General features: G+C 43.9%; 1 long non-coding RNA gene across 1 annotated transcript in view; it reads left to right on the plus strand.

Annotated features, from left to right (window-relative positions):
- The first annotated feature begins 2,726 nt into the window (after positions 1 to 2,726).
- Positions 2,727 to 16,089, plus strand: part of LOC137150408 (uncharacterized) — a 44,438-nt gene continuing 31,075 nt past the window's right edge. Inside the window, exon 1 of the long non-coding RNA XR_010918963.1 lies at positions 2,727 to 3,199. This is a non-coding gene — a long non-coding RNA (uncharacterized lncRNA). The remainder of the gene's footprint in view (positions 3,200 to 16,089) is intronic.

The raw sequence follows: 16,089 nt of genomic DNA on the forward strand, positions 1-16,089 counted from the left end.
AAAGTTGTGCGAGTTGGCAACACTGTTTAACTCCGGGAGCGGGGTATTACGTAAAATAATAAATATCACAAGAGTAGAGATAAAATTGCAAGCGTTGGCAGTACTGTGTCTTGCTCAGCCCTTTCTGATACCAGTTATTGCTTTATCTCCACTGGCAGAGGACTGTGCTGTGGATCTGAGGTACCTGGGTTCTAATTGCGAATACATGTGTCAAGAAATAGTACATGATCATGTAAACCTGTGTCTGTCTTGTATCTTTTAAGTTGTAAAATCTATAGGGCAGGGACTGCCTGCTACTTCACGCTTGTACAGTGCCAAGCCTAATGGGGCCCCATTCTTGGTTGGTCCTTAGGCCCTACTGTAATGATCATGATTATTATTCTTCTGTTGACTTAACTACTGCCTCCTGAGGATGAATTTATTACAGCAGAGGAAAAACCCTTTCTATCATTGTAGTAAGTGTCTGCACTACAAGGGCATCACTGCAGTACTGGAGAAGTGCCACAGTACCGTGTTCTGCTCTACTACACAACTCTTTCACTGGGGATGGATTGTGATAATGGCTTTCAAAGACTACATTACAGCAGTATTTCAAAGGAGCCCCTACTGCTGGGAAGATCAGGAAGGCCCTAGCCCTTCTCACTGTCCAAGCATAACTGGGGGGCCTGCGCACTTTAACAGCACCCCTATCTCTGCAATTACTGCAAGCTGAAGAAGGCTGCAGGCCCAGCTGGAGACAATTATACACTTTCTGTTGGGAGATTGTAAACACCTGGATGGTAATTAGTGGGCCAATGAGATAATTGGGCAGATATAAGTGAGAGGAACAGAAGGAACATAATGGGTAGCCTAGAAGGGAAGTTCTGAGCGTGAATCTGGGGGGTATGGAAGCCTTTCCTTGTTTTAAGCTTGCATTACATGGCGATAATTTGTAAGAAAAGTAATGGGGTACACTAGGTAATGCCAATGCCCTGTGAAACCCAGATCTATACAGATCTTAAGCCACTTGAAAGTTTAGGACCTGAACCTATTGCCCTTGTAACAAATATTATTTCACTATCTGGCAATTCCTTCCCCGCCTGATGAATGATTCACAGAAAACAGAGAAGGAAAAAGTCCATGTGTTGAGGGCCAGGGGCATTTTCAGTTTTCCAGACTAGGCCTCAAAATCTGTGCAAATGACACTACTCTACTATTTGCACTCTTTCATATTACTTAATTTGGCTCATTTTGCTGTTGGACAACCACAATCTTATAAAATACCTAAAGAGAAATTAAGGGCTTAGAACTGACCTGATTTAACCACAGGAATAATTGTTATAAATAACCAAACTAATTGAATTTTTAAACATCCACTTTCCTACTTGTATCCATTACTCCCCACTTTCAAAACAATGCAATCTTGGCTCAATTACATATAGAGAATCAAACAGCTATGAAAAAGAATGCAGAATCTCAGTTATGATCACATTCCTGTTTAGCATGGAAAGTGCAGGCTCAAAACCCATTTGCTCTGAAAAGGAGAGAAGAGATTTTGATGGTGCTGTAAAAGAAAGAATTGCCCCAGTCAGATACTGCTCCTCCATGCTACTAGCAAATTTTATTGTAAGTAATAAACTGTTAGCGGATTTTTAGATGGGTGTTTGATTTTTTTAAGTTGAGGGCACATGGATCAAAAACTCTTAACCTGAACAGTTTTTTAAAAACAATTTTACTGGTTTTATTTTAAAACATAAGAAAAACCCTCAGCCCATATGAATGGAAAAGAGAAGAATAGTACAGTAAATTGCTGCACTAAAGCAAGACATGACAATTGTACATACATTAAGTATAATGTAAAAACTTGGAGGACATCCAACTTCACTTGTTATGTGTTTTGCATTCTGTATCCCTGCTTGTCTATTTATCTATCTAAGCATTTTTAGGATGCTCTTTACCCAGGTGTCTAGGGCCAATATGTAAGGGAATGGAAGAAATTGAAAGAATGAGAATGAAAATGGGATCAATCTGGAGAACTCTTTAAGTACCTTATTTGTCATGCTAAAATTATATTACACAAAACATGCTCTAGCATCTTTCAGTCTTAGTGGCAAATAAATACAATTTGTATCTATTAATTTCAAATGTAATAGAGCCATAAAGATGTGTGCATGCCTTACATCCCCCGTTCTGCAATTGTTTCTGTGCTGCACCTGTGCATAGCTCATTGAAGTCAATGGGAGTTTACCTCTGCAGATCCAGTTTCAGGATCAGGCCTAGATGAGTAAATATCTGATCTTATTATTGAAATCTTTTTCACACTAGTCCCTTTCCCTGACAGTTGTTTACTGACTTCACTTGTTGTCTCACATCTGTAGTTAGCGTTTCCCTGCAAACAATGAAGTATGTTAGTCATGAGCCTGAGTATTTGCATATTTGAGCTCTAACGTCTTAGTCTTATGACTTGTTCTACCTGACGGGTTAGCCTATACTGATCAAATTATGGGATTGAGACATTAGATTGTAATTTCTCTGAGGACGGGATCTTGCCTTTACTTGTTTCTATAAGGTGCTGTAATGAAGTGGCCACTCCACACAGGGCAGACCTGGTAAATTAGGATAATTAACCTGATAGGCTGTACTTGGGGAAGAATCAGGGACTGAAGGATTGATTGAAGGTGGACCCCAGCTGGGGAGGGACTGGTATAACATCAGTAAGTTGAGAGCAGAAAGAGGATTGCAGTAAGGAAGTTTCTAGTGGCTCTTTGTACATTAGAGGGGAAGGAGAGAATCTAGGAAAAAAAGACAACTTTGGGAGCTTGGCCCTGAAGAAAGAGCATACCCAGAGAGAGAAAGGTGGAGAAGAAAACCTCTGGAAGCCAAGTAGATGGTAGCCTAGGGAGAGAGAAGCAAGATTGAAGAGTGAGCAGACCTTAGTTGTGTGTTGTAGGGTCCTTGGACTGGAACCTAGAATAGTAAGTGGATGGGCCTGGGTTCTCCTACCAGCCACTTATGGAGTGGTATTGTTTGGACAGGAGCTCTAGTGGGACTCTCTATATTCTGGAAGGGGAAACTACAGAGTGACCTAGCTAGAGAACTGGGTCATGAAGAGGAAGCAGCAGCTCCTGGAGCAAGAGAGGACAACAGGGGAGACACAAGTGGAAGTATCAGACTAGAAAGAGCTAATTCCCAGAACAGCCAAGAGGAGGTGCCACCTATGGTGAGTGAGTACCCTGTGACAGGCACCTAATGCACTTTGGGGTGCTCAAAAATTATTTAAAATATATATGTACCATATGACTTAGTAACAGAAAACATCATAAGAGGCAGAGTGATGGCCTTGCCACGGACGAGTTCTGCATGGGAGTAAGCCAATGGTGTTGTGTTTGTTTGTGCTGGAGATAATTTGACCTCACAAGTGGTATGTCAGTCAGAGGTAAATCATAGCTTCTTAACTGCATGTTAAACATGCCCATGAAGTAAACTAAGTGGATTTGAGTATCACGCTCTTGGGGGAAGATCTTGGTTTTCTCTAAATTTAGCCTCGGCGGCATGAGGCATTTATGCCGAGAGTATGAGTCATTGAGTGAGGAAAGTGATGTTCTGTGTAAATGCAGTTAAATTTTTCAGGAAGGCGCACACTGCTGCAACAAAAATTGTTCGTTCCCACAGAAATGGCTACTAGGCACAGACCTCACTGAAGAAGAATCTCTTTCCAGGAGTTAGCATAACCCTCTTTAAAGTCACTAGGATACACTGACAAGCATGTGAACAAAAATGGTGAATTCAAGATGCAAGAATTTGGATCCAAATTTGGAATTAGATGTCTGGTGGGGTTTGGGTATGGTGCACTGTTCTCATAGCTGGATACTCCGACTGGATTTGCCATTGCCAAGTTTTTCATGGGCAGGAACCAGTACTTAATTTATGCCAGGGCTTGGCAGTTCATAGCCTTGGCACCTCTAGGCTTACTGCATCAGTTATGAATGTAAAAAAAACATTGCTTGAGCCCTGGCGCCTCTTTCATTACAAATTAAGCACTGGAAGAGAGATCCTTACCACAAATGTCAAGGGGCTAATATGCCAGCACTGGATGCTGCTCACAACAACTTCAAAGTTGTCTCTAGTCCTGTACTTGGCTGATAGTCTTTCATGGGGGAATAGCGCTTGCGGAGCGCTAAATGACAGGAGATTGTGGGCCAGATTCTCAGATGGCATAAATCAGCATAGGTCCACTGTAGTCTGTACTGATTTGCACCAGCTGGGAATCTGACCATCACTGTCCATTTTGGATCCACTCTGGCTAGCTCTGTTTGGGATGATCACACTCAATTACACTGAAGTGAATTTGAATTCCCACAGATGCTACTTGCATCACTTAGACTTTTCATTTCCTGTCCCCAGAGTACTTCATATTAATTGTGGAGCCATTTAATTTTTTCAGTGTATGAGAAAATTAACTCTTTTTAATGGTTAATGTCTTCTACAGATATATTGATGCTCAATTTGCTGTTTTAAAGATATTGGAATAAACTCTGTAGTGTATGAATGAGGGGCTGTCCTCTCCTGAATGGGAGCAGAACTGTGTTTATAGGCCCTAGATTGCTAACAGCTAATCTAATGGTATATGGTAATAGCTTTAGTATAAATGGTATGGAGCTTATATTTCTGGAGCAGGAGGATCTAAGTTCTCTTGCAGAACACAGAAGTGATGGAGTAGAACATGACAGTAATCCTGAAGTCCTAGGTGGCCATGAATTTGTTGTTCTGCTGTATTTATTGTATGATATGAATATAGACCTCTGAGAATACTAGGGACTGTGTCCTGAAGCTTGGCTGAGGAGCACTTGATATAAGTTGTGGGCATAATGGGGCTGAAAAGTTGGGGTTTTTTTTTGTTTTTTTTTTAAAGTAATCTTTATGGTCTCCTGATTCTGAGCTGCTCTACCCTGGAGTGGTCCCCAGGTACTAATTAATGTGGATGCTGATCTAAATAGTAGTGGCTGCTTGGGCTCACCAGGATGCAGAGAGGGAATGATTTATGCCATCCAAGCATTTCCTGGTTCTGGGGGAATCTTCCTTCGGTTGGGTTAGCTAGCTTTAGGATGGGCAGCTTTGTGCTGATGGAGAGATGCTAAGCTGCCCTGCTGCACTAGGAACTCTCAGGTGGAATCCAAGTGCTGATTCTCAGTGATAACCCTGTTACCCCACCTGGCCAGGCATGTGTTATACATCTGTTTGAGCCAGTGAAAGACTCCCCTCTTATACAAAGACATGGCTCGAAATAACTGACCAAGGGTGGTTAGAATTTCTGGAAGGGCTTAAAGAGCTCCAGGATGGCTCAACAGCTGTGGTCTGAACAACCTTTGGGTGAAGTTTGGATGTGAAGAGAAAAGTAGAGCAGGGTGAAATAACTTGGGAATGTGGGGGAGCAGGAGAAGAGAGAAAATATTGGATGGCAGAACTGGGGATGTTTTCTATGGCATCAAGTCCAGGTAACCTATCGGGAGTAGCATTATAAACGAACACGGTGTGTGCATGGAGGTAGGTGGAGGATAATGCAGGTGCAGCCTATGATATGATTTGTGGATGCCACCAGATGGCGCAATAGGCACATCTAACCTGCTGTACAACTACATGTGGTGAAATGCTACTTATGATGCTCTACTTAGAGGTTAACATTAGTTTTCATTATTTCTTCTCGTATGTAGAGCACATGAAATAACCTGGCTTCTCTAGTTAGAGCACAAGGCTCAAAAGCCTCCTTCCAGTTCAGTCCTTTACAATTAGATTTTTCCAGAGGATGTGAAAATCAGTTAAGAGAGAGCAGCAGATTGTTTGCTTTAACGCTACCCTTCTCCAGTACTTTAGCAACAGGTGAATCAACTGCTGGCATCTCCAGGGGTTTTCAAATGAATATTTTAAAAGGCTTGTTGTAAAAGGTAGCCATGATGATGGTTAAAGATTAAAAAGATCATACGTTATTTGTGGGATTTTCTAATATCTTCTATAAATGGTGGGAACTAATTACATAGACTGATGGTGGGCATGGTACAGGTCAGGAAGTAAATGCATTGGCAAAGCAGTGCATGGAATCCAGAAGTGGAATGGCTGGACAGCTGCAGTACATACTCCGAGGTAGCTGTACACAGCAGCTATCTGCATTATCCCCAGCATAAGCCTGTGTAATCCGTTCCCTGCTTCAACAGGCATCAGATTCACACCAAACATTCAAACCAAATGCATCCTTTGGGAAGGAGCATGCCACACCTCCCAGTCTGAAATCAAAGATTTTCAAAGAACTGGTCTCTACTATGGCTCACCGTGCAAAGCTCCAGTTTTTTGTTTTCCACTCGTATAACCGTGATTATGAGAGAACGTCTTAATAAATCTGTTTGAATTAGAGATTAAAAAGCCACACGGTGTCAGTCATTCTAGACAGAAATGTCTCTTTTCCTAGTAGTTTTAAAATGAAAGTCTGTTAATATGCATGTTACTGAACTTCTGTCCTGAGCTTGGAATACTTCAAGTACTCAACCTCCTTTACATGGCTGTCCGTTGATAATGGGCCTGGACTACAAAGTTATATTAGACTGAGAATTGTATATGTAACAGCTGGTATAAAATTAGTTGGCCAAATTCCGCTGTTATGTGGAAAGTGGTGTGTGTTAGACTCCCCCCCCCCCCAAGTGTAATTATGGCTCTATTTATTTGGGTAACTCTATTGTAGTCGATGGAGATAAGGTTTACGCTGGTGTACATGAGAATAGAATTTTGCTAGCTTGCACTTGCTCAGACTCCTAACACTCAGGGGACCCAAGGGAGTCATAGGAATAGTCTGCCCTGCAAAGTTTTTGTGTGTGTGTGTGAGTGAGTGTGAGAGAGAAATACACCTAGCCTACATAATTACGTCTGCAAAACCCCCAGTGTCAAAGAATCCATGCGTACAAATGAGTATTTTTGTCACCCTAGCTAGTGTTGTCAGCAGGAGTTCTCCGTAATGTACACTGCATCTCCAGCAGGCGTAGCTCCACCAGCTGGCATAGCTGTATCTGCAAAGGCTCTGTCGCTTAGAAAAGCCCTTGGTTAGTATAAGGGAGCCTAAGTCAGGAGCACCAATGAAGTGGAACTGAAGGGGCAAGCTTTTTGCACTTGCTCAAAGCAGGGGCATAGCCACAGCTGGGCCGGGTTAGGCCACAACACATCCCATTAGCACAAAGGCCCACCCAAATCTGAGGCTGTGTGAATGCTCTTGAATGGGAGTGGCTCTGTGGCTTATCCAGGTCACACGACCCAGAGATTCTGCCCCACTGCCATGTTGTTTCTCCCCCTTCCCACCTAAGCAGTGGCAGAGGGAACTGTGTAGTCCCGCCTCCGACACCAGTGGTGCCTCGCCCTCAGGCAGATACTAGCGCAGGAAGCCCTCTCCCCATGCCAGGGGGTTCATGCCAACCATTCCAGTTAATGATGACTGCGTGAGGGGTAGGAACCTCAAAATACCCCCTAAGCTCAGTGGATGGGTGAGGCATCCCTCCTTCTTGGGACTTATTTTCCCCTCCTCCCCCAAGACAAATAGTGGGGGTGTCTGCACCAGTCCCTGCTTCCCTGCTGTGGTGGGGGTCTCCGGAAGGTCTCCCCATGTCCTGCCAAACAGTGGGGGAGGTGTGCTCTGGGTGGGGTGGGGTCAGCCTGGCTATGTTTTTATTGTATATTTAAATCACAATTGGAAACATTTGCTGTCCCCCTCTTCCCTTCCCCTCACCCCCCAACATCTGAGTTGGTGCCACTGATTTAAGTTACACCATCTGTAACCTGTCTAAATTCCTATGATGGGGGTGAGATGCCAGGGGCTGTCAAAGGTGTTGTTAGTCAGCTCTGACAGGAAGCCAAGCTGATACAAAGAGAGGAACTTACTGCAAAGGCTAACTCTCCAGTCTCTTAGAATCTCCATGTGACAGATGGGTAGATACCTGGCAGGCAAGTGTACATATAGACTGCTTTATTGTTTACGATCTTTTTCTGAAATACTTCTGTTCTAAATATATAATACGGGGTTTTAAGGAGGCTGTCATTGCTCTCAGTGGGAACAGAATAGCAGTGTCTGCACACAAATCCATAATCCAGTCTGAGAGATGGAGGATCATGTGATTCCATCCAAGAGAGAGGTGACTGCTAGAGAGGCCTGGGGGCGGTGCACTTGGAGAGACCATGAAGGGTCAGAAGTACAGTTTAGCCTATTAATTGTGACACAAACACACTAGAAATATATCCCACCAAAGTTTATTCATATTATTTGCCTTGCTTTAATATTCTCTGACATTTAGGATGCTTAAATTACATAGAATCTAATCCTATTAAAGGAGGGTTAGATTTAGGGTGGAGATGCTCCTTGATGATGATCTGTGTAGCTTGTAAGTGCTTTTTAACACATTCTCAATAAACTGGAGCTGTTTACAACAAACATTTCTATGCACAGCAAAATTGTTTGATCACTCAGCATGGGAAGGATGCCGTGATGTTTCAGTTGTTTGAAGACTCATCTGTCAAAAGTAACAGCATGATGGTTTGTAGAAGCTGTGACTAAAAACTCGTCAAGAATTGTTCAAATGATTTGCCCATCAACTGCTTTGGTGCTGTCTAACACTTCAGGCCTGTGTGGCAAATAACATCTGCCCTCATCATTGTGCTAGATCTGACCCTTCCAACGATGCTTGAAGAATCTGGGGGTATGTCTATGCTGCAATAACACATCTGTGGTGGGCATGTGTCAGCTGTCTCGGGCTCACGGGGCTTCGAGGCTATAAAAATTGAGGTGCAGAAGTTCAGGCTTAGTCTGGAATCTGGGCTCTGGGACCCTGTAAGAGGGAAGGATTCCAGAACCTGGGCTCCAGCCTAAGCCAAAACATCTATACTGCAGTTTTTTAGTCCCACAGTCTGACTCGTGAACCTGAGTCAGCTGATCTGGGCCTGCCACAGGTGGTGTGTTGTAGTGTAGATATACCCTGGTACCCCCCTACTTATGTGCTTTAAAAGTGCTTTAAAAGTGGCTGAGAGGTATTTGAAGGGGGAGAGCAGAGGATGAGTCAGAATCCACAGACGTTATCTTTTGATATTTATCATTATATTTTATCTAACCTTATAATTTTAGGGGAGACCAAGGCACAACATTTTTAGATCCAGCTCAGGACCCCTGTTGAAATTTCAAACAAACCTACATTTGGGAGACTTGGGAGCTGGGTTTTTGGTTCAGCCTGTCTCCATTAGCCCTACTTGTCATCTTTTCCATATCGATTAGTGCAGCGACCAGCTCAACTCTTGAAAGCAGCATATCTAAAAATAATATAGAGATAACCCCTTGGTTACTGTTAGACAAAAGAAGCTGCCTGCTTGACAGCAAACAACGTATATTTCTCAGACCATTCCTGCTGTCACTTTCAACACAATCCCCTCATTCCGAGAGCTTGTTCAAGTGATGTGCTTACATTTAGTCTTGACTGCCCCTACTTGGAGAGCTTTCATAAAAGTATGATCAGAACTTGCATTTCTCTTTGATCTTTCTCTTTCTTCCTTTTCTCATTTTACAGTAGCTTCTGCAATAATCTCCATATCAGCATCATCTTCATAAATCAGTCGAGTGGTTACTTGGTGTGTCTGTTCTACATTGTTTTCGTATTGTGGACAGAGTCTTAAAATCAAGTTGCCTCCATCTCAGCTCACCAGTTCTAAAGCCACACTGTCCCTGAAACCACCATGGTGCTGGGCCAACCGAACATATATAGTTAGGACAGTACTGGACAGATGAGAATAAACTAATTCTTGATGTGATGGGGTGGATGCTGGTTTTATCCACTCCATTTTGTAGCAGTGCTTGCACTGAACATAGGACTCTTTTTTTTTTTTTTTTTATTTTAAGGACCAAATCTCCATTCTTTCTCCACTCATTGCTCCAATGTGCACAGGACACTTTGCAGTTTGATTCTGTCCCTCTGACACTTTGGCTTTTGTGTATATGAGTGTATATTTTGTGTATAGGGGAGAAGGATGTCCCCCTCTAGTGGCTGAGCCCACAAAAAGGTTGGAGGACCGACTAGCAGTTTACAGCCCCAGTTCGGAAATAGGGAATGGGACTGTTGAATCAGTCTAAAGGAGGTCCTGTTTTTCTCAAATGAGAGAAGTGGGAGACAAATCACACATGGGATCAATGCATTAATTGTCCCTCGTTGGACAGCAAGAATTTTTCACCTCATGTATGTTTGCTGCCTCCTTCAGTTTTGATGTTGCTCACAAATGTGAATTTTACCCCTAAGAAACTCCGGAGGAAGAAAGAAACCAGACAGTCAATTATACAGAACTGGCTGCTTGTTTGTCTAGTTCTTGTAAACTTGAGGCCAGAACCTCAGCTGCTGTTTAATCAGCATAGCTCCATTTGAATCAATGCACTGATTTATGTCAGCTGGGGGGGTCAGGCCCTTGGTTTTTATTAGAGGTCCAGCAAAACCCCAAATGACATGGGGTGTGGTTGGTAGGCCAGTTGATTTGGGGTTTCATTACAACTCAAAGTTTTGCCTAGAGATCTGCTATGGATCATGAGCCTGGGCCTCGTTCTGAGTGAACAGAGGGCTCATACAGGGCTTGGCATCAAGCCTGGAGAGAGGAGTTTCACAAAACCTGGAGAATCTCATCCATTTCCACTGCATTTTGCTTTGAGATTTAGGGCTAGTTCTGCTCTCACACCAGTGTAAATCCAGAGCAGCTCCACTTTCTGAGTCATAGCTGTGCTGCCCCAGGAGCAGGATGGGGAGAAAACTGTGCCACCCCTGACTTGAGGTAGATGGCAAGGTGTCAGTCCAGGTCCCCAATGACACTTTGAGCATATTTCAAAGTATCTGTTGGCCTTCTACTAAAATCAATCACACCATTTAATTTCTGACATGTCAGGGGACTGTGTCTTGCCTATGCAGGAGGATACAATGTATCCTTTAAGACATTTCCATCTATCTCTTCTGACCTTCTTATGTTCTATGTAAGCTGGCAGAGTGGGCCACTGGCTCAGCTATGGACAGACATTGTCAGCAAGTTTCTTCTTCCTGGTTTTCCTCTTGAGAATTTTAGATTTCAGTGGTTTTATCCAGAGAAACAAACCTGAAGGGCTTTATGCAACCCAGAAACACGCCCCCCTTCCCAGTTTGTTACTTGCAGCCCTGAAACTGCTAGGCAGAGAACCCCATTTTCTCAGAGACCTCTCCCCTTCTAACACTCTTCATAGAGGTTCCCTGTATTCCCTCTTGGAAGCCTGATTGCACTGTCAGCCCCCAATCCTCCCCCATAACTCACCGCTGACATTGTCCCAGGCATAGCAAATCCATCCTTGCTGGGAAGAACATGCAGCCTCCAGCCTGCCACATTTCTAGTCCCTTAAAACAAAAGGACTTTCTGTTTTGCATCCTCTGTGAATGGTCATGTTTATAGTAGAGCCTGATTCAGCCTCAGCATTTCAGGTCTGTGGTGTCTCCACTTGGCTGCTCTGGAGCTGCTGTTTGTTAGGATGGTCTAACTATTACTTCAAAAGTGCAGTTGGCAATTTAATGTTCACTGAGTGAGTCACTGGGGGAGCACTGACTTCTAGCTTTGTTGATGTTGCTCTGAAACTCCTTGAGCTGATGAGTCATTTTAAAAAATAATAATAAAGGGTTTTGTTGGGACCGCATGCCTCCAGGAGATGCTCAGCGCATGCTAATTATGATGATTTTAAATGGAGGCTGAGCATTTGTCACAGCATTCTGTTCTGGGGGTGGTGGCAGGGCATGACTTCCAGGGTTTAAAATGTGTTGCAAGAGGTGTTAATTACAGAGCTGGTCCCAGTCTCCACCCAGCCAAAAAAACAGACCCGTGTTGGAGAAATTAGTTAAAGGTCACTGCTAGGGAATCAAACTCCCTTTTGCTTCAGTAGTTGGCGATGCTTCTGAAAGGTGAAACTTTAGTGGAATTGCTTAGTTCTGCGACGCTGAATTTTAAACATTGTTGTGATGTTGCATTCCTGTGGTTCCAGCTAAGAGTCAGTGCACAAACTTTCATCATGGACATAATCCAATTCCCAGTGAAGGCAATGGAAAAAGTCCAACTGTCTTCAATGAGTATTGGAGTAAGCAATATAATTATTATTCCTAAAGTGCCACTAGCTTGTACATAAATAAACCTGGACACTGACTTAAGGTATTTACAGTTGGAAGCCCTGATCCTGCAAACACTTACCCAAATGAGTACCTCTACACTTGTGAGTTCAAGGGTGTGTCTACGCTGCAAAGAAAAACCCGAGGCTCTGTGTCTCAAAGCCTGGGTCAATTGACTCTGGCTTTTGGGGCTCAGGCTGTGAGGCTAAGAGTAACAGTGTGGACATTAGGGCTCAGGCTGGAGCCTGTGCTCTGAAACCCTGAGAGTAGGGGAGGATTAGAGACCACCCAAGAGTTGGAGTCTGCAGATCCTACTGTGTGTGTGGTGTGCATATAGAGCGTGACCCCAAATAATTAATAGGGTTCAATCCCATTGCTGACCATGGCACCACCTTCCATGGGGGTTGCTCACATCAGCCAGTTAGCTTCGTGCTCTTCCCAGTGGCTTTGCACCATTTGCTAATTTTATTTTTAAAGTCCAGATAATGAGCATTTTTCATTTCACTCTTATTTCTTTAACTTAAGCAGAACAATCAAACAAGCTTTATTTTGCCTAGTGCCCTTCATACAAATTGCATCCTCTGAACAGCTGTACAGAGATTAATAATACAGCTTAAGTGAAACAAAGAATAACAGCAGAGGGGGGGGGAAGAATTTAAGACACAAGTGAGAAGATGCGTTTATGGATGAGATTTGGATAAAGACAGTGGGTGGCAGATAAGCTGTTCCAGGCTATTCATGAAAGGTTCTTGAGCCAACAGTGCCAACATTATGAGCAGGGGCATTAAGACAAGGAGACAGGTGGAGAATCGAGAGAAGATCTGCATGAATGTCTGAAGCACATTCATTATTAAACACAATCACAGGTCCAATCTTTATAAGATGTACAGTGATGTAACAAGGCAATAGCTATAAGGAGTATAGCACCTGTTAACCTAGAGCGAAAGGGTGGGCAGAGAAGAGATGTAGTAGCATGAACTGAGTGGTGCAAAGAGCAGAAAATATAACAGGGGTCATATATGCAGAGCAGTGCAAAGGGATCTGAAACCAGCCCAAAGAGGTTGATGAGGATTCCACAGGCATGAGCAAAACCTGGACTAGAATAAAGTCAGCATTGCTGGCTTTGTTAGACTGTCCTGTCTCCATTACCCCAGAGTAGGGGGTAAGGAAAGGGTGAGAGAGAGGCAGGACCAGAATGGGTACACCTGGCCAGCAGAACAATCCTTTAGGGATTAGTTTAACTAGTGTAGGTTAGAGCAGCCCTAACTTGTGCTGGGGGCTGCTTTGCGGGGGCCCCCCTTCTTCCCCCAGCCAGACAAGGGTCAAGGGAGGTATGAAAGTGGCTCAGTCACCTTTGGCTTTTCTCCCCCAGCTGCCCTGTGCATGGGCTCAGTGCGGGTCACATTTTTTCCAAAGAGCTCAGGGCTGGATTGCAGTGTAGCGAGGAGTCGGTGAGATCTCAAACTGTCAGGTGACTGCACACGTGTGATTATTTCTAAATTAGGTCAGCCGTGGCTCAGGGACCCCCATTCCCTATGAAAGGACTCAAAAATCCTGTTAGAACTACGGAAAAGTAAACATTTGGAAATTGGAATTATTTGGAAAAATAAACACTGATCTCTAGCATCAGCGTCTCAAGAAGGCAAGAACATTTCCTGATGTTCACACTGGCTCTTGTTTAGGACTCAGACTGAACGGCCACACTGGGCACTGAGCACTTCTAAAATCTGGCCCTGGTTAGGTGCCTAACTAGGAGCTGAGCTCTCTTGACAATATAGCCCCGACTGGTGCTGGGCACTGAGCATGTGACAATCTGATCCTTGGACATTCCTCGGCCAGTATTAACCCAGTGTGTCCTGAGAGCACAAAGACTCTTATTCTTGCAGGGCGACTTTCGGGAAATATTCCTGCCTTCTTGAGAAGCTGATGCTAGATAGCGGTATTTATTTTTCCAAAGCCATAGTTCTAGCAGGATTTCTGAGCCTTTCCCAAGAGAATGGGGTCCCTGAGCCATGGCTGACCTAATTTAGAAATAATCACTCGTGTGCAGTCACCTGACAGTTCAAGATCTCACTAACTCACCACTACCCTGTGATTATACAAACACATGGAAGAGATTAATAGTGTCCCAACTCCGCCTGCTGGGCTCTGTTCTCAGGCTTGCCACAGTCTTTGGTATCTCTAGTGACATTTCCAGCCCTGTTCTACATGCTCAGGTGTTCAGGTGACAGTGTTTAATAACATGGAGGCATAGCCTAGTGCTTACAGTGTCCGGTTTGAAATACATAGACTCCCCGAGGCCAACATGCTGCAGTCAGACTTACAGCCTTTCCAGGATGAAGAGCTACATTCAGTGTCTTTTCTGGTGAGGCCTGAGAACCTTAGGTCCATCTGCTGTGCATGGTGATCAGACAGCCCATAAGAATAGGGTTCTCCTCCAATGTCCTGGGCAAATTCCTCTCCCACTAAGAGCTCTGAGTCAGAACAGCTGCCACCCTGCATCTCTGTGGTGGCTGCAGTTCAGTAATAGGTTGTATAGGATGAAGTTGTTACATAACTGAAAAATTCTAGTTAGCAATTCTACTAAAGTGCGGTGTTTGGATCTGGTTCCAAACCTCTCAACAAAGTTCCTGGATTTTCAGATCCTAGACTCCGATTCAGGCTCATCTCTAATATGATCTCCTATTTCATTCTCCAACCTGTGCACTTCACTTCACAGCCAATATCTGAAAACGGGAGGAGCATTTCAAATGGCACTGTACTACTGTTACTGTTCAGGGTGAACTGCAGCTGTGAGATCTCTCTCTCTTGTCAATGGGGTATGTCTAAACTTCAAGTTGGAGGTGTGAATTCCAGCCTGGGGAGAGGAGAGACGCCTGCACTACTCGATCAGAACTAAAAATAGAATGGAGGCGCAGTGGCACGAGCGGCAGGAGGACTAGCTGCCCCAATACGTCCCCATCAGCCACATGAGACCTATTCTGGGCGGGGACTAGCCCCGCGCACTCTGTGTTTAGTGTACGAGTTCGAGCGGAGCTAGCACAGAGATGTCTCCCCAGCTGGAATGTAGATCTCCAGCACAATGTAGGTGCTCCCAAACTGCCTCCTTGGGCCTCTCACTGGCAAGAAGTGCCAGCACCTGCACTTCTCTGAGTGGAATTCCATGCTTCACCCCAATTTTGACTGGACTACCAGGTTAAAGTACCCCTTGTTTACCAATTCAGTGACCTCCAGCAGGTTTAGCTGAGTTTGGTCTCTGCTTTAGGAGCTGGTCCAGAGTTTTTCAGGAGCCCAGCACTGGAATAGATAGGGTTGTGGAAAGAGCTGGTCCAAAAAAATGTGAAACTTTTCCTATTGAAAAATACTATTTCATGGCAGACTAGGGACTTGGGCAGGGTCTCCCACATCCCAAGTCAGTGTGCTAACAGGCTATTGGCTATTCTGGGGCGTCTCACTCTCGTTTGTTCTAAAATTCGAAAGGTTTTGTGTTTGTGCTGGATTGGAACAGAAATACATTTTAAAACCTGAAAATTTGTTTGCAAAACGGAGTTGTTGTTTTTTCCAGCCAGCCCTAGTTGTGGTGAAAGATTGAGGTGCATTATCAGAACTGTGTGAGGGAAGATTTAACATCTCATTCTGCTACCATTGTCGGCTCCATTCAATGCTATAAAAGCCCTTCATTTTCAGCGTTCCCAAGTTCATGCCAATTTAAAAAAAAAAAAAAAAAGAATCAATCACAAAAAGACATGCTAAACTTGATTGAATGTAAAACATGGTCAGCTCAGATTTAGCCTAAAATTTAGATTCTCCCCTTCTCCAAACAAGCTTTTATGAAATCTAATGTTGACAGAAATAATTCCTTTTTAAAAAGCAATCTAATGGAGGTGGTTGGATTTGTTTTTTTGTTTTGTTTGTTTTTGAGGGGGGGGGGGGGGGTTTA

The sequence above is a fragment of the Emydura macquarii genome, unplaced genomic scaffold (assembly GCF_026122565.2).
Source record: "Emydura macquarii macquarii isolate MOO-44397 ecotype Brisbane River unplaced genomic scaffold, CSIRO-AGI_Emac_v2 contig_968, whole genome shotgun sequence".
In the NCBI taxonomy this organism is placed as follows: domain Eukaryota; kingdom Metazoa; phylum Chordata; order Testudines; family Chelidae; genus Emydura; species Emydura macquarii.